The following is a 23,485-nucleotide window of genomic DNA, read 5'->3' as shown; positions in this document are numbered from 1 at the left end:
AGAGCACTCAGCTACAAAAAAACCATGAATAGAGTGTTTCATTTGGTAGCAGAACAAGCCACAATTGATGGTTAAGTATTATTTCTGCATTAAATGTAATGATGCAGACACGGCACTATCTGCACTGAGATAGTTGGTTTCCAGGACAGGATTTATCAGGAGAAGGTCCAGGCTTTCAGCAGCACTGGATGATGATGGCAGAGGCAATGATGTTTTCCTCCTGTGTTCTGATGCTGCCTTCTGTTCTGACTCAGTGTTTCTGCCTTGACTCCAAGGACAAGGGGCCAGACTGGGATGTTTTATGTTTCCACGGCTAATCCCCCCAAAAGCCGTGTCAGGAAGCTGGTGGTGTTTGGTTCTGGCTGGTGTAAGTGTCAGGCTGTGTCTCCAGGTCAGGCTGAAAGAGCAGCCCACAGCCGGGCCTGGCTCCTCAAAGAATGGCTGCTTTGTGATTTTGGGGAGGAGTGGTCAGTGTGGGCAGGTCACCACCAAGGTCCTTCTCAGGGCTGATCCTAGTGAGGACCAAACGCAGTCAAGGCAAGAAAGGGGGAAAGAAACTAAGAAACTTATCAGCACAGAGTGGCCTGAGCCATAGTCAAGTGTTGTGCTAATCCGTGCTGTCCTGGGCTTCCTCTGATAAACTCCATCCTGGGCATGCATTATTTTTGTTTTGATAACTCTGTGGCTGCATCATAAGCTTGAGTGCAGAAGTAATCCTGAATAATCAAATGTGGGTTTGTTCTCCTACTGTTACCAAAAGAAATGACTCTTTCATACTCCTTTTTGTTTTGTTTTGTTTTTTTCTTCATGATACGAGGGTACCACCATTGTGCAAAGAATAAACTCGCTGGGTCTGGTTCCACACTGATAGGGCAAACTCTTGAAATGGATTAAGAGAGATTTTCTTAACTAATCTCTTCTTCCTGGGCCTTCTCATCCTTGGCTAAAGCAATAACAAACATTCGCAATGTGATTAATCCAAAACCTACTGAAGTCACTGGAAAAATCCTGCTGACTCCACAAGTGTCAGTCAACAGCTTCTTCTCCTCGGCTGTGAGTGAAGGGGAAGCTAAGGAATTAAACAGATCAAGAACACCCTAAAAAGTGGAGGAAAGAGGGTGTTGAGGCTTTTGCCTTGCCCCTCACCCCCCCCTCTGCTTTTCTTCTCTGGGGACTCCTTTTTGTTGAGCAAAATAGAAAGGTGGAAATCTTGGTAGCTGTTAGCAGGCAAGGAAAGGTGAAAACATCCATGTCTACAGGGAGAGCCATAGCCCACCTTGAATAAAAGAGTATAAATTTGGGTTGAAAGATCTGATCCTGTCCCGGCACCTCACAGCTTGTGATTGGCTCTCAGGCCAATAAATAATACTTGTCATTATGTCATTTCAAACAAACAAACAAACAAAATACTATATAAAAAAAAAAAAAAAAAAAAAATTGGGCTGGGAACATGTGCGAATATATCTTGGCACAATTTATAAGACTCTTGGGGTAGATGTAAACATTTGCCTCCCCAAAAAACTTACCACTTCCTATGAAGGAAATGATATTTTTTTGTTCAGTGGGGAAAGAATGGGTATGAGAGCAGAGAGAAAAATTCTGTTGAAAACTACCCTATTTTGTTGAATGTTCTCTGATTTTTAATGATCTTTTCTAGTTTTTTGAAGGCCTCAACTTAAGGAAATGTAGCATTCTTGAAGCTTGTTTGAGTTTCACACAGAACATGAATCGTGGTGGGAGCAGAGAAAGTTTGGAAAGAGGAAGTAACTTTGCCCTGAAGATCTAAACACCAAATAAAAATAATCAGAGACAGAAAAGAAAAAGAAGTGATTTGCCAAATAATCTTCCAGTTTGTGAGGAAGATGGGCTCAGTGTTTTGGGAAGCCCAGGACTGTCAAGGAGTGAGAACTGATTTGTGATGCACACCAAGAGCTTCAAGCTCCATGTTCTCCCCACACCATTCCCAGGTCTCTGCTATAACTTGGTCTTGGCCACCCCAAGACCATCAAGGGTTTCTCACCAATTTCTGTGAGACACATGCCATTTTTATCCTCTGTCTGCTAAAGGAAGGATAAATAGAAGTGTTTCTGGTATCCAGAAATTCAGGTTTTCTCTGTTGTGGCAAGTGGGATCTCCCAGGGTGAGGGAGAATGGGAACAATACTAGCATTCATTGCACTGGCTGTAGGAGCTAAAAGATGCCTTTTTTAGTATAAAATCAGACAGAAATGCCATAAACTTTGTGATACTTTTCCATACTAATGCAAGTGGACCAGCTCTTGCTCCGGGTGCAACAGAGGGGTTCTCCCATGACCTGGCTGAGCACAACCCTTCAGCACTACAGCCCCAGAAGCTCTGGACATTTCCATGCCCAAAAGTGGTCAGAGAGCAGCTGCTGATACCTCTTTGGGGTGGTGGATCTGCAGATGGGGTTGGTGACAAGCAGATAAGGGGCTCTCACAGGGGGGAACGAGGTCTCCCCAAGACTCCCCAAAAGCCATATGGAAGTTTTGTCGTGGCTGCCGGTCCTTCCCAAGGGTCCTGTGAGCCAAGAAACCATAAATATAGATAACACCACCTGGCTGGTGTTTGATTTTGAAGGGTGAGAGGTGGTGCAGGTCTGCTTAGATGGGGAGGTGATGTATTTCTTTTTGTCTTTGGCCTCAGCTGCATCCTTGCACAGCATGTTACAGGAAGGAGCTCTTTGATCACCTTCTTACCTGCTCCTTCCCCTCATTCAGATGCACCAGGGTTAGGGGAAGCTGTGGAGTTGTAATATTTCTACTGAAACCAATAGTAATGGTACCCAGCAGCATCCCATGTCATATCACCGCAGGATATCTCACTTTTTTGTGCCCAGTGGAACAAACAGCTTTACCATTTGGAGATGGTTATGACCAAGCTGCTACAACAAAGCTCTTTGAAGCACAACAGCCTCTGTTCCATTCAGCAAGCTTTAGCACTGCAAACCCAGGACAGTCCAAGAAGAGAGAGAATCTCCCTGCCACGCTCCAGGGAAGCAGCTTGGGACAGGAGGGTCTTCCTTCTTCTGTGCATGGAAGCAAAACAGGGAATTTGGGGAGCCTTTGGCACAGTAGAGACAAGGAATAGCCCTGGCAGAGGGAACTGCCCAGGCAGAGGAAAAGGGGGTTGAGGAACAGAAAGATGCCATGAAAACAAGGGAAACCAGGGGACACTACAGCTGAGGGAGGATGAGTGTCAAAACAAACTCCACAGAGCAACAAAAGGCAGGGGGAAAATAAGTGTTTGTTTTTCTCCCTGTTTGCTTTTTAATGAAAGTAGGCAGGCGAGTGTTTGAGGGTTGTTAGCGTTTCTTGCTGACCTGCAGCTGGCGCATTTTTCACCCACTTCTGTCAGAATTTATTTGAGTTTGGTACTGAACGCTGGTCAGACTTTGCCCCTTGCTTTACTTAGGCTCGGAATTGCTTATACAGCAAACACTCTCTGCTAGGGTTCTCATTAATCCACGTCTTTGTTGAGGTTTCCTGGAGGAATTCCTATTTGGTAAACCAAACAGAATTAAAAGGAATGCATCTGCATCGGGGATATCCATCTTGGGTCTCTGGGATTTATTGTCCCGGCTGAACTAGACTAGGAGGCCTCTTGTGTTTGCCCGCAGCCCTGATTCCCACTGGCACTTGATAAACCATTAATAGGCTGCGTTACTCGGGAGGTTTTTGGCAGATTTGGGGCACCCCCGGCAGCGCGGGATGCGGGATGCGGGATGCAGGATGCGGGATGCGGGATGCAGGATGCGGGATGAGGGATGCAGGATGCGGGATGCGGGATGCAGGATGCGGGATGCGGGATGCAGGATGCAGGATGCGGGATGCGGGATGCGGGATGAGGGATGCAGGATGCGGGATGCGGGATGCGGGATGAGGGATGCAGGATGCGGGATGCGGGATGCGGGATGCAGGATGCGGGATGAGGGATGCGGGATGCGGGATGAGGGATGCAGGATGCAGGATGCGGGATGCGCTCCTTGCCACTAGGTGGCACTTCCCATCCTACAAATTACAGTAATTAACGCGCGTCTGGTGCCGCTAATGAGCATCGCCCGCTCTGTTTAATCGCCGGCAGGGCACGGAACCTGATGCACAGTATATATTTATTTTAAAGGCGCGATTGACGGGTGAATATTCTCTGTCTCTCAGCTCCTTATCTTCCCCACCACCCCCCTTTTTTTTAATCTTTTCTTTAAAGATGCTCTGAGCCTCACAACGAATTCTTTGCCTCTGTTATAATTTTTTGGCCTCCTACACGTGTGTAAAGTTGGGCCCTTTCCTCTAGAGATAGTGCTGGTCACTGAAAACAGAAGATTTGTGGTCCCATTTCATTCCCTCTTTGTTGCCTTGGCATCAGACTCCACCGATGTGACATGAAAAAAAGACAAGACAGGAAAGCCAGTTTGGGCCTTCCAACTGCTCCTCTCACAGCAGCCACAGAGAGAGCCTAAAAATGAGTGAAAACTTCACAGTTCAGCCGAAGAAAATGCACGCTTTCTTTATTAAAAAAAAATAAAAAATAAAAAATAAATAGACGCAGGTTTCACTGTGGATTATATGACACTTCACCTTGCACTTTAGGTTTCTATAAAGCCCAGTTTAGGTCAAACTGATTTTTTGGCAGAAAACCAGGCATAACTAAGAGCTTCATATAGTTTCCATCTGAAAACATAAATCAAGCAGCAGGCTCAAGGACAGCCCAGCCAAGGTTTGCTGAACTCCACAGCCCCAGACAGTGAGGCTTTCAGTGGATGTAGCCTGATATGCAGTTTTGGCTATGATATGTAGATATGTAGTTTGTTTGTTTTGCAAAGCATCTGGGCACGAGGAGGGGAGGAAAGATAAGTGAAATGTGGCTTTTTCCAGGCCCAGGAGCCGCCCCTGGCTCCCCAGTTGCTGGGGAACAGTGGGCTCTTTTACACAGCCCCAAGTGGCTCAACGGAAGCATGTGGGATGCAAATGGGAAAAGGGCATGAGAGGGGATTTTTACCTTTTTTTTCCCTCCCCCCCCTTTTCTTTCTTTAAAGTGTGCACCACAGTGTTTATACTTTATCACCTGTGATGCAACCAGATATCTGCTCATACCTGCACACTCCCATTGCCCTTTTCACTTTTTATCCATCCCTCTTTGCTACCTCCATTTATATATATATATATATATATATATATATTTATATAAATTTATATATTTTTTAAAATTTTTTTTTTTTTTTGCAAAATTGTAGCTTTGGGCTTTGCAACTCTTGGTTCTGCCGAGCCTTGCATGCTTTTTTGTGCCCAGCCCTTTTCCTCAGCTGTGTTAGTTACTCTGGTGCTGTCACACAAGGATTGGGACCTTTGTTTGCAGGGCAGGTTCTGTATGTTTTTCTGTTGAGTGCCTTGAGATGCTCAGTTTCAGAGAGATGTTTGTGGTTCTTTTAATAAAAAAAAATTACTGAGATAATTTCCCACTTGTGGAATCATTTAATAAATTCTCACAGGCTTAAAGCAGCACAAAGAGAGGCTTGAAAAAATTCCTCTCAGGTTCTGCTCATTTTGTTGCAATTTTGTTTTCCATGTTCTGAAAGTCTGAGTGGTTTCTAGCGAAACCCACCACGCAGTGTAACCTCTGCTCCCCTGCAATCATTTCACTCTGATTCACAGAGGCTTGGATTGTTCCTGCCCCCGAGTATCCCCCAGGATTAATGCCTGTTAAAACTTCCTAACATATTCCAGCCCATTCTGCTGCTTTCAGCATCTCACCGAGGACTTTCACTGCCCCACTTTGTACTGCAGGTCCGCTGCCTTGTTAGCAAACACTAATTATGTAACAGCAGCCACACTCTGCAATACTGGCCCTGTATGCAACCCAGGTGTGCGAGAAATAAAAAGGAATACAAGCTTGGTGCAAAATGCTGGGGGGGGGATAAAAGGTGAGGGCATTTTTATAAATTGCAATATTTGAAAGCTGGAGAGAAAAAGCTAGTCCCAGATTGTGAATATGGGGTTTGTCTTGGTTTGAAATATGGGTGTTTGCTAGGACACCTAATGCCAACAGGGCTGAAAACGAGGGCTCTAACACTGGTGAGGCCCCTGGGAAGGGTTCTGGGACTGAAGACTTGGTTGGTGGTTGTGATTTTTCCCTGGGCAGGCAGTGGGGTGCTGCATACCTGAGAGGGCTGCAGGGATGCAGAGCTGCATCAGCAGACCCTCTGGAGAGGTGCTTTGGGGCCACTGAAGGTCCTGGAACTTTGTCAGTCTCTGGAAAACCTGCTGCCCTTGTCAGCAGCAGCTGTACAAATCTTTCCATGGAGCTTTGCTTCTCCTTGCAGAGTTTGCCCAGCCCCTTCTGTTCGTACACGTCTTTCTTGAAGGTGCAACACCCCTGCCTCCTCCTGCCAGGGCCTCTCCTTCTCTTGGGCAAACATTTCGACTCAAAAGGCGAGAAAATCCTGGCTCCTGGGCAGCGTTTGAGGTCCCACACGCAACAACTCCAGATGCTGGAGAGCAGGATCTGAGTTCTTGTCACCATCTGCTTGCACAGGGTCATGCCCCAAATCCTGCTGCTCCCACTCAGCAGCACCAGCCCTGCCTCTGGAATCGCTTCCATCACTGACCCATGGGTGCTGGCACCCCTGCTGCTGTCTGCTCCACCATCCTTGTTCCTCCTGATGGAATTAAGCAACTGTGAAGCCCAGGAGAGGGGAGGGTTTAGTGGGGCAAGCAGAGGAAGAAGAGATTTGCGCTTTCGTTGCCTTGCGCTAAAACTTTCTGTTTTGACGCAAGAACTGGGCTAAATCTGCCTCAGCCAAGAAAGCTAAGCACAATAAACCTCTTTTCTTAGGTAGGAGAGTTGAGGAAATCTTTAAAGTGCTGCACAGGTAATAAAGATAAATTTAGGAGATAGCTTAAAAATCTCCCCCTAAGATATAAAGTAATAATAAGAAGTTTGCTATAGTTTGGGTCACAATTAAAATGCCTGTGGGATACATAAGTGCCATCCATGGGAGCTCCTGCCCTGCTGTTGGAATGTATTAATTACCCAACTACAGATGACCCTTAGGTGCTGAAAAGCTACAAAGATACTCACTGACTTTTAGGACTGAAAGCCAACCTTCACAAGGGGGATAGAAATCCCTTGCTAGAAAGCCTTGACATAATTTTTGTGTAACAGTCAACGGTTCGTGCAGAAAAGCGACAGCAAGGTTTTAAATCAATTAAAAAAAAAAAAAAAGGTTATTTCTTATATTCTTCAGTATTCATTGATTCATAGGAGGCTGCCCCCTCAACTACTGTCACGGTGACATCAGTCTTGACTTCAATTTTTCTCAGTTCCCAAGAAGCCAAAGGGATTCCTAAGATTAAATTTACATTTTTTTTTGCTCATGGGACGTGTATACCACATAGTTAGAACTTACACTTTTACCACATCTTCATAGTTTTCACTGCTGTTGTATTGGTTATTATTAGATTTTATTATTAGACTTTACAATATTAGACTTTAGTGTTAGACTTGAGTATTAGGACAGCCTAATTCTTTAAAAGAAGCAAACATCGGAGGTATTTTTATCTCTTCTTTCTTTTTTTGAACATACATCTAGGTCTTAATCCGAAGGGTTTTGAATTTTCTCAGGAATCTTCCGCCGACTTTGAAGAGCTTTATGTTCAGTAAAAAGGTCAGACAAAAGGAATACGTTGACTCTACTCAGGCTTCTATAAAAGGAAACCCGAAAGCGTTTAAAATAGAAAAAATGCTATCTTTCTGCAAGGCGTGTTTCCAAGGCCAGACGTTTAAGCCTCCCCAGAAGCCGGCAATAAGCTCCTCGTTTAATGTCACAATTAATTTAACAGGCTCAGATAGGACAGGGGGTTTGTGTGAGTTCATGCACCCGTGCCCACGCAGGCGTTCACCACACACCGTGACACTACCCTCGGAATATAAAAAAAAAAGAAAGAAATTAAATTCTGCATTAACCTCCAGTCCAGGGGCTTAGTTCACAGCTCTGGCTTTGCCAGCTGAAAGCCGAGCCCCGCTCTGACTCGGGCTGGCTTTGAAGGAGGCCGAGATAAGGCAGCATTAATCTAAGTGAGTGGTTTTTTTGCCTGCAGGGAGGGAGCCTCCTTCGGGAGGCCAGAGACCACCTGGGCATTCATCCTATCGGGCCACAAATCAGTGTGTTAATAGCTTGTGTACAATGGCCTGTCAGAACGAGCAGCAGGTACCTTTGCTGCTTCCACAAAGTGGGCAGAACCTGATTTTTTTTTTTTTTCTTCTTTTTTTCTTTTTTTTTCTTCATTTTTTTCCTTTTTTTCTTATTATTTCTTCCTTTTTTTTTTTTCCTTCCTTTTTCTTTATTTTTTCTTCTTTTTTTCTTTTTTACTTCTTTTATTTTTCTTCTTCTTTTTTTTCTTTTTCTTCTTTTTTCTCTTTCTTTTTTTTTTTTTTTTTTCCCTTTTGGTGCCTGGGACAGGAAAAATGCTTTTTATTTTAAACGCAGCCCTATTTAATAATTCCTTGGTAATCCCAATAAGTTTTTCTGATTAGCGCAGATGTTGGTATTTAAAAATAAATTAAGTCAATTATTTAATTATTTAATATATTTGATTTAGTAATTATTTAATAATTTCTATTTAAGAGTTCCTTGATAATCCAAATAAGTTTTTCGTGGTTAACACAGGCATCAGTATTTAATAATAAATCAAATTAATAGTCTGATTATTTAATAATTAAATTTAATTATTTAATGCATTTAATTTAATAATTATTTAGTAATTCCTTGATAATCCCAATAAGTTTTTGTGGTTAACACAGGCGTCAGCATTTAATAATAAATCAAATTAATGACTGAATTATTTAATAATTCCTATTTAGTAATTCCTTGATAATCCCAATATGTTTTTGTGGTTAGCATAGATGTCGGTATTTAATAATAAATTAAATAAATTATTTGATTATTTGATACATTTAATAATTGCTTAATAATTCCTATTTAACAGTTCCTTGATAATCCAAATACATTTTTTTGTGAGTAGCATAGATGTCGGTATTCAATAATAAATTAATAATGTAATAGTTTAATAATTTAATTATTTAATATATTTCATTTAGTAAGTATTTAATAATTCCCATTTAATAGCTCCTTGATAATCCCAACAAGTTTTTGGTGGTTATCACAGATGTCAGTGACCCTAGGAGCACACTTTTGAAGGGGTGAGGTGCTTTTTGAGCGGAGGATTGTGCAGGGAAACTGACAGGAGCGCAGTTTCGTGGGCGCTTTGCTGATGACTGGCTGTGGAAAATGGTCAGTTTTGGACTCAAATCTTCACGCTGGGAGATGGGGCTGTGCATTTGTCACCTGGAGAGGCACCAGGAGCTCCCACAGCCTCCAGCAAAGGAGAAAACTCAGAAGATGCGAGCTCCTGCTGCTGCTCAGCAAAAAGGAGCTTTAGTTCCACCACAGATCAGGAGGATTTGGTTTAAGTTTTAACATGTACACCGCCGTGCAGCAAGGCTGGCAGGAATGTTCTTCACACTCCTGACTTCCAGAAGTGCTCCCACACTCAGGGCAGCAAATGGAAGCTCTTGCAGAGAGGGACTCGCACAGTGACCTGTTCACACTGAAACTTGTACATCCAGCCCCGTTTTTAGAGCAACAGCACTCTATCAGCAGCCAGACTAACGAAAAAAGAGCAGAAATTTTAGAATTGCAGCCATTTCCTGACTTGAGGCATCGTCCAGTCAATCTTATCATTCATTCCTAAAAGCCCTTCCAGTTTCTCACCCCTAACCTACACCCACAGCGGCGCTGAAAGGGTGACCCATCTCCAGGGACAAAACAGAAGTGGTAAATATTCAGTATCTCGTGAAAACACAGAGGTGGATATGGTACAAAACACCACCCCAACACAAGGGAACCAGGCCCACAGCAGCTGTAATTTCATTTCTCTAAACCCGCTGCGGAGTGGGAAGGAAACAGGGGCAGGAGAGCCAAGGCACAGGTGGAGCAGGACTTGGCAGGGGATGTGAGGAGTGACGAGATTCTGTGAGTGCAGAGGTCAGAAAGAAAGGGCAAGGAGAGAGCTGTTGGAGTCTGAGATACAGAGTGTGTGCCCTTGTTTCTAATACTTAGTTCTAGGATTCAAAGAAACACTGAATTTCATATGACATGAAATTCATGAGCATGTTTTCATGGTGATACATGAAAACAAATGTTAAAGTTAGATAGGAAAAGTGTAAGTGTGTAGATTAGAAAGTTTCTTAAATCACTGGGTGAAAAAGTAGTTTAGAGAACAGGAGACAAGATGGAGGATTTAGGGTGTTGTCTCTTGTCCTTCTTCTTTCTTCTTCATGTTCTTCTCCTAAGGGTTTTTGGGTAGTAGTAAGTGATTGAGTAAAAAATGCCGCAGTGCAGCACACAGGTGTTGGGTCATTGGGTCACTAAGAAAAATAATTTAGTTGGCATCTGTTAATTGGGTAAATGGACATATAAAAGACCTTGAAGAAGGTCTTTGTTATCCATTTTACCCCTTTTCTATCCTAGTGCACATAGCTCCTTGTACCTTGTAATGCTGATAAGAAAAGAATAAACAACTGAGACAGAACAAGAGAAAACTGCCTCCCTCTCGTCAGTCTTCAGTTCAAAGGGAAAAAGAGCCCAAACCCAAAAGTCCATAATGAGACAGAGAGCAAAGCCCCTGCCACTGCCAGCAGCGAGAATTTGGCCATCACTTGAGGAAAGTGAGCAGTGACAACATCTCTGTGGCCTGAAGCATCCCAGCCCCCCGAGGGAGCTGGCTGGTGCTGCCAAACCACCTCCCATCATCGCTGAGAAGTCACAGCCCTCAGGCAAAGCCTGAGTAGAAAATGGGAAACATCATTGCTGCTTTTGAAAAGGGGGGAAAGGAGACCTGGGGAGCTGCAGAGCAGTGAGCTTCACCTCTGTGCCAGGGAAGGACACGGAAATATCCCCAGGGAAGCAATGTGAAGGCACCTGCAAGAGAAGGAGGTGATTTGAGACAGCCAGTGTGGATTCACCAAAGCTTCTGAGTCCAGGGGAGTGCTCAGGGCTCTGTCTTGGCATTCAACCCCTTCACAGAGGAGATGGATGGAGCACACCCCCAGCAGGTGACAGTGACACCCCTGAGGGACAGAATGGCATCCCAGGAGTGCCCCAGGGGATCTCAGGGGGTTTAACCCAGCCAGGGGCCGGTGCTGGCCCTGGCACAGGGTGCCCAGAGCAGCTGGGGCTGCCCCTGGATCCCTGGCAGTGCCCAAGGCCAGGCTGGACATTGGGGCTGGGAGCTCCTGGGACACTGGGAGGTGGCCCTGCCGTGCCTGGGGTGGCTCTGGGTGGGCTCCAAGATCCCAAACCACGATTCCAGGATTATCACTTTTCAAACAAGCATTTGGAGGTTGATGAAGCTCCATGCCTGCTAAGAACTACATTAAATAATAAACCTTGTGAAGATGCCATTCCCATGGCATGTCCTGGCAAAGAAGTAAATAAGGCTGCCTCAAGAAACATGAAGGAAATAATTCAGATCCTGATGACCAAAACCATCCTTTAGTGGCCCCATTTCTGCAGGCATTGGGTGCTGAAACATCAGCACACGGTACCTGCAATTTCTGTTCCCTTTCATGCTCTATTATTATAATTAGCCTCACACACACCTCTTTATGACCAAGAATTACATTCACGGCCCTTATGTAGAATGTAAATGCAACAAAAAAAGAGTTTAATGCACAGTGCTCACAGAAATGTTACTGCTGCCTCTTTACCGTGCATCACTTCCCACTGAGTTATCACGAAAATGCGAAAAGCAAATGGCTTTATTACATAAAGTGCCACAGCACTTTCAGTTGCTAAAGAGTAATTTTAAAGTTGAAAATGTCAGAGGCTGCGGGGACATTAGGAATGAACATTTCGGTGTTCCCTTTTCAAACCTGCAGAGGAAAATAAGTTCAGCAATCATAAATTTCCACTTTCTTATTATCCTCGTTAGAAATTTCTCTGCCTACAGCCCAGTCAACAGCAATTCAGTCGTGATTCATGGCTTTAAAGCCTGAATTATGACAAAAGGACTCATAAACTGCAGGAATTATTTTGCTTTAAAGATGATGGAGTATCTACTCTGACCAGAAGACTTTTAATCCATTATATTTCTTAAATAAATACGCCTGGGCAACTAATCACTTGCTATTAGCACTCTCCTATGATCACTTCAACTAACATAACAGTGTATCACTTAAATAAACTGGCAATGTGGTAGATTTATGGGCTTTAATTTCTCAGCTCACACTTGTCTCTCTTGCATTTAAAACAAATACCAGACTGTAGCTGTTGGCTGATGTTTGTAGAATCCATTTGTTCCGTGTTTTGAAAGCAACCATAGTGTTCATCAGCCAGTCTGGGATTGAATCAATAAGAAAAATTAAAAATTAAAAAAGAAATCCCCAAGAAACTCCAAGCAACCCCAAATTTCTGACTAACAAGCCAACAGAAAGGCCTCTGGATTGTATGGTAGCTTTGGAATGAATTTGTGTTTTTTAACTTCTCATGATGACATGTTTTTTTTTTCTCCAGTGGAAAAGGTCTGGGATGTGCCAGAAAAAGTTCTATAGCTCTGCTCACTTAAAGAAAGGTGTGGAAAGGGGTGTCCCAAAGGGGTCCTTGCTAAGCCAAACTGGCCACCTGACAGAGGTCAAGTACCAAAATTCTGAAGTTTTGCCACCAAGAAATGCCCAAGCAGGTCATGTTTTACCTGGTGCCACAAGCATGGCACATCCATCAGTTGGTGTTAGTCAGTAAAAGTTATACTCCAGGATATTAAAGAAATAGAAAAAGGCAAAAAAGAACAAAACCGAAAAAAGAAACCTGTCAATATAAAAAAGATAAATTAAAATTTTACTGTGGAAAAGCTTACTAAAGCTGGTGGTAAAAGGTGCAACTTTTAAGGCAACTCTTCCTCAAAGATGACCTCACCTCTGCACCAGGTTTTGTGCTTCACCTGTCCTAAATACATTCAGAAGTTTCCAAGGGCAGGAGAGTCAGGGTAGCTGGGAAGGATGGGGAAAAATCAGCTTCTCCTCACTGCTCCATTTGGGTAAATCCCAGCACCTCCCACCTGCCACCAGAGCTGGAGAGAGAACAGATCCTTGGGCTTCTAATGATGGTTTGAAACAAATAAAATAAAGGACAAATGAAAAAAACAAATAAAAAACCCCAAAAAAACCCAAACAAAAAACCAAAAACCTGCATTTCAGGCTGATCCAAATTCTGGCGTTTGTACTGATCTCAAAAATTACTTTGGGATTAAGCAATATGTTCTCATTCCTAAAAAACAACTTTGCTTTGGATTTAGACTATTAACTTAAAGGAAACGTGGAACAAAAATCCTGCCTAAATGGAAATCCCCAAAATAATCTGAAGTAATGCGTGGATTCCTGTTTTCGTCCTGCTTCCAGCTTTTCCTGGACTTTTTGGGATATTTTTTTTTTTTTTTTTTTTTTTTTTTTTTTTGGTAAGAGAAATGACTTGGCAAAAATTAAACTCAAGCTTCTAAAATGCTACGATGTCACCACGTCTCTGTGCTTCACAGAAAGAAATTTTAGCCAGTTGTAACCAACTAATTCATGTCTTGTGGGCAGCTATAGTAAACACAGCTCAGAAAGGGGTTATTTCCCATTAATAATGAATCCAGCAGCTGGAAGGGGAAATAAAAACAGTTTCTCTGTTTGATTGTAGGGCAGCATCTCCTCCAGTGCCCAAGATATCTGTCATTAATCAGCACATTAACCCAAATAAGAACTTGGTTTGAATTCAGGCACCTGTTGCTGAGCAGGCATTTGGGGAGGATCAAGATTAAAAAGGAAACCACTATTTTTATCAGCTGGGGAGGTATGGATCAGCTCTATTTTATCAAATTTCCACATATTAACTGTAGGCATCACTAAATTAATTTCTGGTCTCTGAGAGTGAAAACCAGAACTGACTAAAAGGGCAACCATTTACTCGCCCTCCCCACAATTGTCTTAAGTATGTATCAAAACTGATCTAAATCAAGCAAAAAAACTCCTAGCCTGCCCCTCCCACCCCCCAAAAAAATCAATAAAATCAGGATTAGTTCCATGTTTTGTTTTCTTAAATGCATTTTTCAGTATTTCCAGTCTACTGCTATGCCGCTAAGACTTTAAATTATTGAAGGCATTGGAATTGGAGCTTGCTACTCAGCATGGGTCTGGGCTTGTTTTGTGAAGCCAGAGTTAGAACTTGTCTTTAGGAAGAGCATTCTGTGACTCTGTGGTAATTTAAAATTAATTTTGCTCGTTCGCTCAGGTCGACGCCTACGGATCGCGCCCCGGTAAATTTAACACGTCCCTTCATTCCATCTCTTTGTGTCTGGTTTTCCTGGACCCTCCCAGACTCTGGACTGCCAGCAGACAGAGAGGAATCCCCCTGGAACCATCTCCATCACCCCAGAGCAGCGGGATTTCACCCCTGAACTGCTCCTCACCGCTTTAGTGATCAGGTCTTTTGTGTTGTGCCTCTTGCACATCCCTCAGGTCTCCCCCCAAAACCTCTCCCCTCTGACTGAAATACTGCACCCCACCAAAAACCACAACTGAAGCAGAATCCAAATATTCTGGGAGGAGAACAGGCAGCTTGCAGCATTTCTGTGCCTTTCCCACTCCATGAGAACAGCATCTCCGAAAGGCTGGATTCCTTCTTTTATTTGGCCATATGCTCTCACTGTAACTATGTTCTTTTCATAACAACCCTGCACTAACCATACATTATTAACCCCAGGAGACCCAAACTTCATTTTAACATTTTTCTGTAAGCACTGTGCAAACCTAGGGTGTAACACTAATGTCTTTTTTTTTTTCTTTTTTTACCCCCTGTGCTTACACTTTAAGGAGATGGTAAGTCAGTTAAAAAGAAAAAAAAAAAAAAAAAAAAAAGAAAAAAAAAAGAAAGAAAAAAAGGAAGAGAAACTCATCCAGTGTGGAGCATCCAAATCTGAATTATTTTCTGGTAGGAAAGAGAGTGCAGGTGGTAAAACATCTGTTCTCTCTCTGGGCTTTAGGTATCCAGCACTGGCTTGTGCTTTGCAACTCCTCTCCCATATGTGTCTCCTACAGAAGGTTTAACACTTACTTGTTGGGCCCTCTGCAGCATTTTTAAAATCAAAAGAGCAAAAATGCTTCATCAGTAAGTGACAATATTGTTTCCCAGAGTTCCTGCAGTGAAAACTCCCCTCGAGGTTTGGGCTCTGGGCTGCACTGAAGCCTGTCTGGCAGAGAAACCGGTGCCCTGCTTAGGTGTAACTCACCGAACAACACAGTGCTAAAGAACAAACAAAAATCCTTCTTTTTCATTTCTGGGGGGAAAGGTTTCTATCAAGAGATCTCAGGAAACGCTGTGATGTCTCAGGAGCCTCAAGCTGAGGCCTGTCAGGGTGTAATTAACAGATGCAGACAGCCCCTACCTCGGCATGACTAAGCTAGTTTTACACCGGATAAGCCGGAATTATATTTATTTTCGTTTCAAAACGCGCTCATAATTTTAATGAACTCGTGTGAGACATGAACAGGAGAGCAAGGCACCGTGACCAAGCCCCCTCCCCGAGCTGCTGGGTCTGGTATGTCAGAAAACAACTGCAAACACCTTCCCCACAGATGGGACAGTGGGGAGTGTCGGGGATGGGGCGGCAGCAGGAGCAGGGCACTGCTGAGGGACCACCTCAAACCCTGGGGGCAGCTCTGGGACCCTCCTGACAGGGAATTGAGGGGCTGGAGTGTGCCCAGGGCAGGGAACAGAGCTGGGAAGGGGCTGGAGAATTCCTGAGGGAGCTGGGAAGGGGCTGGAGAATTCCTGAGGGAGCTGGGAAAGGGGCTGGAGAATTCCTGAGGGAGCTGGGAAAGGGGCTCAGCCTGGAGAAAAGGAGGCTCAGGGGGCCCTTCTGGCTCTGCACAAGTCCCTGCCAGGAGGGGACAGCCGGGGGGATTTGGGCTCTGCTCCCAGGAACAGGGACAGGAGGAGAGGGAACGGCCTCAGGCTGGGCCAGGGGAGGCTCAGGGGGGACAGCAGCAGGAATTTCCCCATGGAAAGGGAGCTCAGGCCCTGGAACTGCCCAGGGAGGTTTGCAGTGCCCATCCCTGGAGGTGTCCAGGGAATTCCTGGATGTGGCACTCAGGGCTCTGGGCTGGGGACAAGGTGGGCATCAGGCACAGCTGGGACTTCGTGACCTGGGAGGGATTTTCCAGCCTCAAGGATCCCTGGATTCTGTGATTCTGAGAGGGAGCAGCAGCTACTGGGGCTGATTCCCTGGGACCAGGCTTGTTATTGCCCATCTATGATTAAATCAACAGCCATAATAGCAAAGGCTCAAGAACACTGCCCTTCAGTCCAAAAGCACTTGGCCACACAAACCAGACTCCTGAGATGTGTCTCCCAGGCTGAAACACAAGAAATGTTTCTTGCACCAGACCAAGTGATGCAAATGTTAAAAAGGTAAGTGGAGACCAAGATGTCTTACAAGACACACTGGCAGACAAGAGGCTGTAACACAAGCTAGACGTGGCTGCAGCTCTTGGAAAAAAAACCACATTTTCCTTCTGCTGGCCAACAACAGGAAGCCTAAGGACGCTCTCTGAACCTGCACCTGTGCCTAACATCACCCTTTTTGGGCTGAAACCTGTCCATGCAGCAGCTGCCCAGGTGCTGACTTGTACAGCAAAGGCTTTTCTGCTGCGGAAACACACACACACATTATTCAAAAAGGGATTATATGGTCTCCTGGAAATGACACATTCAAATATCTGAACATGAAACTTTCTGGCTCTGGCTGGAGCACAGCTCACTTTGTTGTGTCAAACTCCTTGTCAGAGCAGTACTTCAAACTCTGGGGACCAGAAGGGAGATGATTTGGGGCAGGTCCAGCCTCAGCTCTGACCTCGATGGAAGGACACAGGGACCACATTCAGGGCTGCTGTATGGCCCAGAGAGGCGAGAGAAGGGCAGGGAGGAGATAACCACCCACCTTCCCATAAATCCAGCCAGCAGCATTCCCCAGGACCAGCACAGCACCAGGAATTTCCCAGCTCTCTTGCAGCTGCTTTCCTCCCCAGGCAGGGCCTGGGTCACCAGTCTGCACCCACAGGGACAGCCACTGCCAGCTCACACCTGCCCACAGCAGCAAAGGGGCAATAAGTAGGAATATGAATAGAAATACTTCTCCCCCTGTGCTCTGGTTTAACCCAGAAGTCATCCCAAGGGCTGTTTTTGCCACACCTGGGGGACACAGAGCAGGAGGAGAGGGAGGATCTCTTGAGCTGTGCCCATCTCAAGCACTGGGACCACCAGTGGAACCCCAGGCTGCAGCCTGGCCTCTTCCCTGCTATAAATAAAAACATCAGCCTTCCTGTTTTTCAGGGATTAATCCTCCAAAGCCAAGGGAGATCCCTTTTCACACACCACCCTAAAAACAGCAGAGCCCTCCTCTCTCTAAAGCGACTCTAGGCAATAAGACAGCAAGAATGTAAAAATCTTCAGCACAGTGTTTCACATTTTGGTTTATTTTTTAATGACTGTTTCATGTAAGAACTCCTGTGCTTGTCTCTTTATCCCTTCGCTGCAATAAAAGCTCTCCCAGTGTCTCCTCCAGTGACACCTCCTGCCCTCCAGCCATGGCAACAGTGGCTACCTGGTCATCACCCAACCACCCCAATCTGCCCCCTTGGCCAGTTTTACGCACTTTAGAAGTCCTGTTTTTCCTCAGAAAGCACACAGCTCACATCCTCTGCTCCCCTGAAGCCTGCAAAGGGCTTGGGGCTGGCTGCAGAGTGGTGGGGACGCGACTCATCCACCCCCCTCCCCAGCAGAACTCTCTCAAGTGATTTTGTGCCACAATGGAAGGCAATTCATTACAAAAGGGCTACGGCAGAAATCTCGCCAGGCAAATAAAGAAAAAACACCCCTGTCAGTAGAATTTATAGAGACATTTTCGAGGGCCTCAAAGGGATTTCATTTCGCGACAGTTTTCTATTCAAATTGTAATTTCAGGGCTGGGTGTGGAGGAGCTTATTTGGCAACTCAGTCCCGGTGAGGGGCAGGGTGAGGGTGCCACAGTCACAAGCAGTAGGGGAACAAAGGGACTTGGGCCAGCCCTGCGAGGTGTGAACATCAGTTTGAGAATTTTCCCCTGAGCTGGGGAACAGAAATCACTACAGAACAGTAAAAAGCTGGCCAGAGTGCGCCCACCTCTGTTTCAGCCTGATTTTTTTTTAAATTTCCCTCCAAATCGCTCATGTACCGAGGAGGAGAAGGGAAAGGATAAGAAGAACCTGTTGTGGTGTGGAACCTACATATGTTACATATATTTTTTTGAGAGACTGCATCTTTCTACCCTTTTTTTTCTTTTTTTTTTTTTCCCTGGCTTCCTCTTGTGCTGTTCAAGTTAAATTTCTCATTTTAGGGTCTTGAGTGTTTAAATAAGACAGGGCCAGCCTCACACATCTTGTTTTGAGACCTCACCAGTGGTTTTTGTGCATCAAGCCTTGGTTTGGGCTGTCTGATTCGGGGAGTTTGACTTGAGAGGTTTCCCTCCCGCAAGTCTGAAGTTTCATGGCGAGGACCTGTGCTGCTCAGGAGGAACACAGGTCCTTGTCAGCTCTGGTTGGGTTTAACCCAGCAAAGACACCTCCTGAAAGCTGCAAAAAAACCTGACCTGAAGGCAGCTGAGCATCCACTGAAACTGGTGACAGCAGCAGGAAAGGCCCTTGCAGCAGCTCCACTCGGAGAAAACATCCAGCTCCTTCCTCCACACAAAACTGAAAGCAAAATCAAGGTTTAAGAAGGAGGAAAAAAAAAAAAAATAAAAACCCCCAACATTGCAAAACAGCAGCTCATTCTGGGCTCACAGCAGCTTATTATGGAGCAGTTGCAATAAATCATCACCCATTCTGGCCCTGGAGCTCAGCTGCAGTCGAAGTGGAAGACACAACATTCCTGGGAGCCCTGTCCCATCTTTCCGAGGCTGCATGAGCAGGAACGAGACAGGCTGCAAGGGGCCAAGTGCTAGGCAGAAATTATTTCACTTCCTCCATGCCTCTGCAGCAGAGAATTTCTTGCCCTGAAACAGCTCTGATTAATTTATAGCAGAGGTTTGGGTTAAAATGTCTCAATTGCTCTTTTGTTCCTGGGAGGACGCTCTTGTTTTTTATGGATATTTATTAGGGTGGCTGGTAGACAGCTGATTTAATTTCCCATCTCTCTGGGTTTTGGCTCTGTGGTGGGAAGGATGGAGTCATGAGGCTGAAACAGGGAGCAGGACGCAGGGTTTTGTCTCCTCCACCACGAGGAGCTGCCCAGGAGCAGACCAGGTCTTTTCCCCACAGCCCTGTGAAATAAATGTGGTTATCCAGGCAAGCCTCGAGCATCACCAGCTGGATCAAAGCTGAGCTAAGACACCCTGAAAAAACTGGAGTGCAGGGATGCCCTCAAGCAGAAAGGATCCATACCATGGTGAAGTTTAGCTTTTGCTTTCCCTGGGCTTGGAATCACTGCAATTTCCTGGGCAGGGGAGCTGCAGAAGTGCTGGTGCTGCTGATTTTTCCCCACTCCAGAGCGAGTAATTCATGGATAACAGGAGGGTAAAGGGCTCATCCATCCTCAGGGATACCAGGTGATGCTTTCTGCCTGGCCAGGGCCTGCCAGCTACCTTCAGGAAGGGTGAAGGTCATTTTCTCCCCTCCTCAGAAAGGGAAATTCACCATGTGCTCACTGTGTGGAAATGCTGTCAGAGAGTGTTGTCAATTCCTGCCGTCCTAATAGAGCAGGAATGCAAAACCTTGAGCAGAGTATTGCACATTTTGGTACATTTTTAATGGCTATTTAATGTAAGAACTCCTGGGCTCCTCTGTCTCCTCATTTCTTTGCTGCATAAAAACCCCTCCCAGTGTCTTTATAAACTTCAGGTGAGTGGGCTTGTGAATATTCCTGTAAATATATTTTATTGCCTTTCTCTGTTTTGACATGGATGTGAGTCTGGAGGACAGACTTTTTCCCCAGCCTTTTCTGCCTAGAACTGTGGCTTTTGGTTAAAATTGAGTTTTAACATCTTTCAACTGCCTTGGAAGCCCACCTGGCAAGGTCTCAGAAAGAAAGGGCCACACAAGGGATATTGAGGTGGGCAATTAAACTGATTATTAAACCCAGGTCTCTCAGCCAACAGGAACCAGAAACCTGCACTGGAAATGAGATGCAGGACTTCAAACTCATCATTAATTAAGCAGGAGAATAAGCACAATGTGGTATTATATCATTTACTCAGAGCAACATGGGTGCTACCTGCTGTACTGATGATTATTAAATGAATTCTACAGTAACAGCTGCATAAAAAGAGATATTTAAACATTACCTTCATCCCCTTCACAGAGTGGATGTCTACCTCTGGACGTGAATTTTACCATCAAATGTTCCTCTCAGACTCTCTCAACTGATCAACAGCTCTGTGTGTGAGAGGAAGACAGTAAGGACTAAGAATTCAGTATTAAAGTGGTTTCATGTGTTTGTTTCTTACCCAGGAAGGGTATTCCAGCCAGAAGCCACGGGTTTGACTCCCAAAATTGGGTCTCACAAGAAAACCTTTACAATTTTGACAATCCCTTTCCAAAATCACCTGTCCAGTGACTCTGTGAGGCTGCAGGAATGATGGCAAAATTTTCCCTGGTTAAATATTTCTGTACAAGGCAAATACCATTAAAAAAACCCCAAACTGAGCTTTGTTTCCTTCCCAAGAAAGAACCTTAAAGCAGAATGGTCATCCTTTTAATCCAGGGCTTGCACAAACATCACCTTGGATGATATTAGAAGCCAGGAAAGAAAATAAAATTTTTAAAAAAGTGATTTCTTTTGTCACCTCTGCCCAGTGGGACTGCATGGAATTCAAGACCGGAGAGTGCCAGGCTTCCCAGATCCACATCTTCAAGAGGTTTCACTGCAATTCCTGCTTTTTGTTCCGATGCCACTGGTGAAAATGAGGCTGACCCCAGAACTCATTGCTAGGGATCTCCAGAAACAATCTTCCTCCAGCTCAGCGTTTTCCTTCTTAAAGGTGTTGGTCTTCAAAAAATACAGTTTCATTTTCCTAACAGTAGCAGATGAATCCTGATGACTTTCACGAATTAAATTGATCCTGGAGTGTAATTATAACAGCAGGGAAATGGTTTAATGGTCAGAAAAGGATGAAAATTCAGATGCTGACCAACATTATAAGGGAAAAAATAAAAAATTTAAAAAAAAAAAAAAATGAGATGGAGGATGACAGATCATCCAAAGGAAATTTAGGAGAAAGATTTTATGAGGGGGCAGACTTTGTGAAGGGAATTAGAATAAAATCAGAGCAGGAAAACATTTAGTAGGGAAGCAGCACTTGCTGAGAGGATTGAAAAGGATTGATCTTCTCTCAGTAGGGTAACGAGACCCTGGGCATTTTTCTCAATTAGGATTGCTCAGAAGAAGTTCAAATGTATCACCTTCAGTCTCTAAGCAGCCTGGACATGTTTTTATTGCCCTGTTTTCCTCCCATTTTGACTTCACCATTCCAATATTTTATTTTTCCCAGAAAAACAGGAAAAAAAAAAATAAAATAAGAAGAATCTTTGCCATAAACATTTATCAGCACCTGAATCCCCCACGTGTAAAGACTTTTTCTTCCCTCAAGCACCTCCAGGCTGATGGATCAAACTGCAGCAGCTGTCAGCTACACCACCCTAAATACTTCCAGAGAAATAAATAAATTAGATGTAATTTAAATAAAATAGATTAAGTAAATTTCACATTTATACACACAATCATTTATACAGCAAGGGCACGAAGAGAGGGAGAATCTGATGCACACACAGAGACACACACGAGTGTCTGCTTCTGGGAATAGCAGTGAGAACAGTAGTTAAAATAGTGATACAGATTGTCAAAACATTATCTCAAAGTCAAACTGACATTATCATGCCAAAGGCAATGCTTTATGCAGCACTTTTCAGGAATTCATGGGGTTTTGGGGTTTTTTTTTTTCGGTCCAGAACTTTATTTTCCCTCTCTTGGAAAGAAATATTTGTGAGCTGTGCCTTTCAAAATTGATGAACTCAGACCTCAAATAACAAATTGTTTTGCATGACAACACACACTCTGTTCAAGCAGTTGCATTAAAGGTAAAAATCTCTGGATGAGTCCAGGCCTCTGATGAAAACATGTTTTTTCCTTCTGTAAAATAACTGCATCTTTTATCTCCCCCCATAAATACAGTTTAAACTGGTGGGGAAAAAAAAAAGTTACCAGGCAAATCATTTGTAGGAAATCTGTAGGGGAAATGTTAATAAAGAATCCTTGGGATCTGATCTGTAATTTGTAAGTTTGGTTAAGTTTCTGCCTTGAAAAACCCATTTCTGGGCATTTTTCTCTATTTTGTCACCTGTCATTTTGGGTAGGGAAGAAGCAATGGAGTGATGTGACATCTTCACACCTGGAAAACAAAGAGAACCCTGTTCACAAAACAAAATAAGTCTCAGTTTGGTAGGTCTGCTAAAGAGGAGGGTGGATGGAGTGAGGATTAGATCCAGACTGTGGAGAGATGGCAAAGACCTTGGCTTTTCTCAGTGACAACCAAGCAACACCAAATATTAGATGAATTATTAGATTTTAGTAGGTTATATTTTATTAATTTACAGTTTATTAGATTTTATTAATTATTAGTATTAATTACTCATTAATTTAGTAGCTAAAGTTAATTTAAAGATAATATTATTAAAGAATAACTGTTATTAATAATTATTAATTATATTTATTTTATAATATTACTTTATAATTATATTTATTTTATTAATGTTATTAATTTAAATAATAATAATTATTATAATAATTATAATAAGAGCTATTATAATTAATATTAAATTATTATTACTTCCCACCCCCAGACAGCACAACTGAGCTCAAACAGACCAAGGTGGGAATGCCCCACCAAGGAATTTTCTGCCCTGGGCTGGCTCTGCAAATCTCAAAAAACAAACAAACAAGCAAAAAAACCAAACAAAAAACAACACCAAAAACCCTAAAAAGACCCCAAAACAAAACAAAAAAAAACCCCTCAAAACCAGAAAGACACAAAAAAAACCCCAAAGAACCACAAAAACCCAAAACAAAACAAAAAAAAAAAACAAGAAAAACCCCTCAAAGCCCAAAACCAAACAAATAATTTAAAAATACCCCAAAAATAAACAAAAAAAAAGGAGAGAAAAGAACACTCAGACAGACTTTACAGCGTGTAACATTTCCTATTTGCACAGGAACATTTTGCTAGTAGAAACCCATCCGTTTCCTGAGAGTGGGGAGTTCTGTGGGATGCTCAGCTCCATTCACCTGCATTTTCTGCTGCAGGCACAGCCAAGGCTCTGGCACTCCAGGTGAAGTCATGGAACAT

This window comes from Pseudopodoces humilis, chromosome 4 (assembly GCF_049639895.1).
Source record: "Pseudopodoces humilis isolate 2021_Gansu_Grassland_sample_001 chromosome 4, ASM4963989v1, whole genome shotgun sequence".
NCBI classification, from domain to species: Eukaryota; Metazoa; Chordata; class Aves; order Passeriformes; family Paridae; genus Pseudopodoces; species Pseudopodoces humilis.
Note: the sequence above shows the minus strand (reverse complement) of the source record.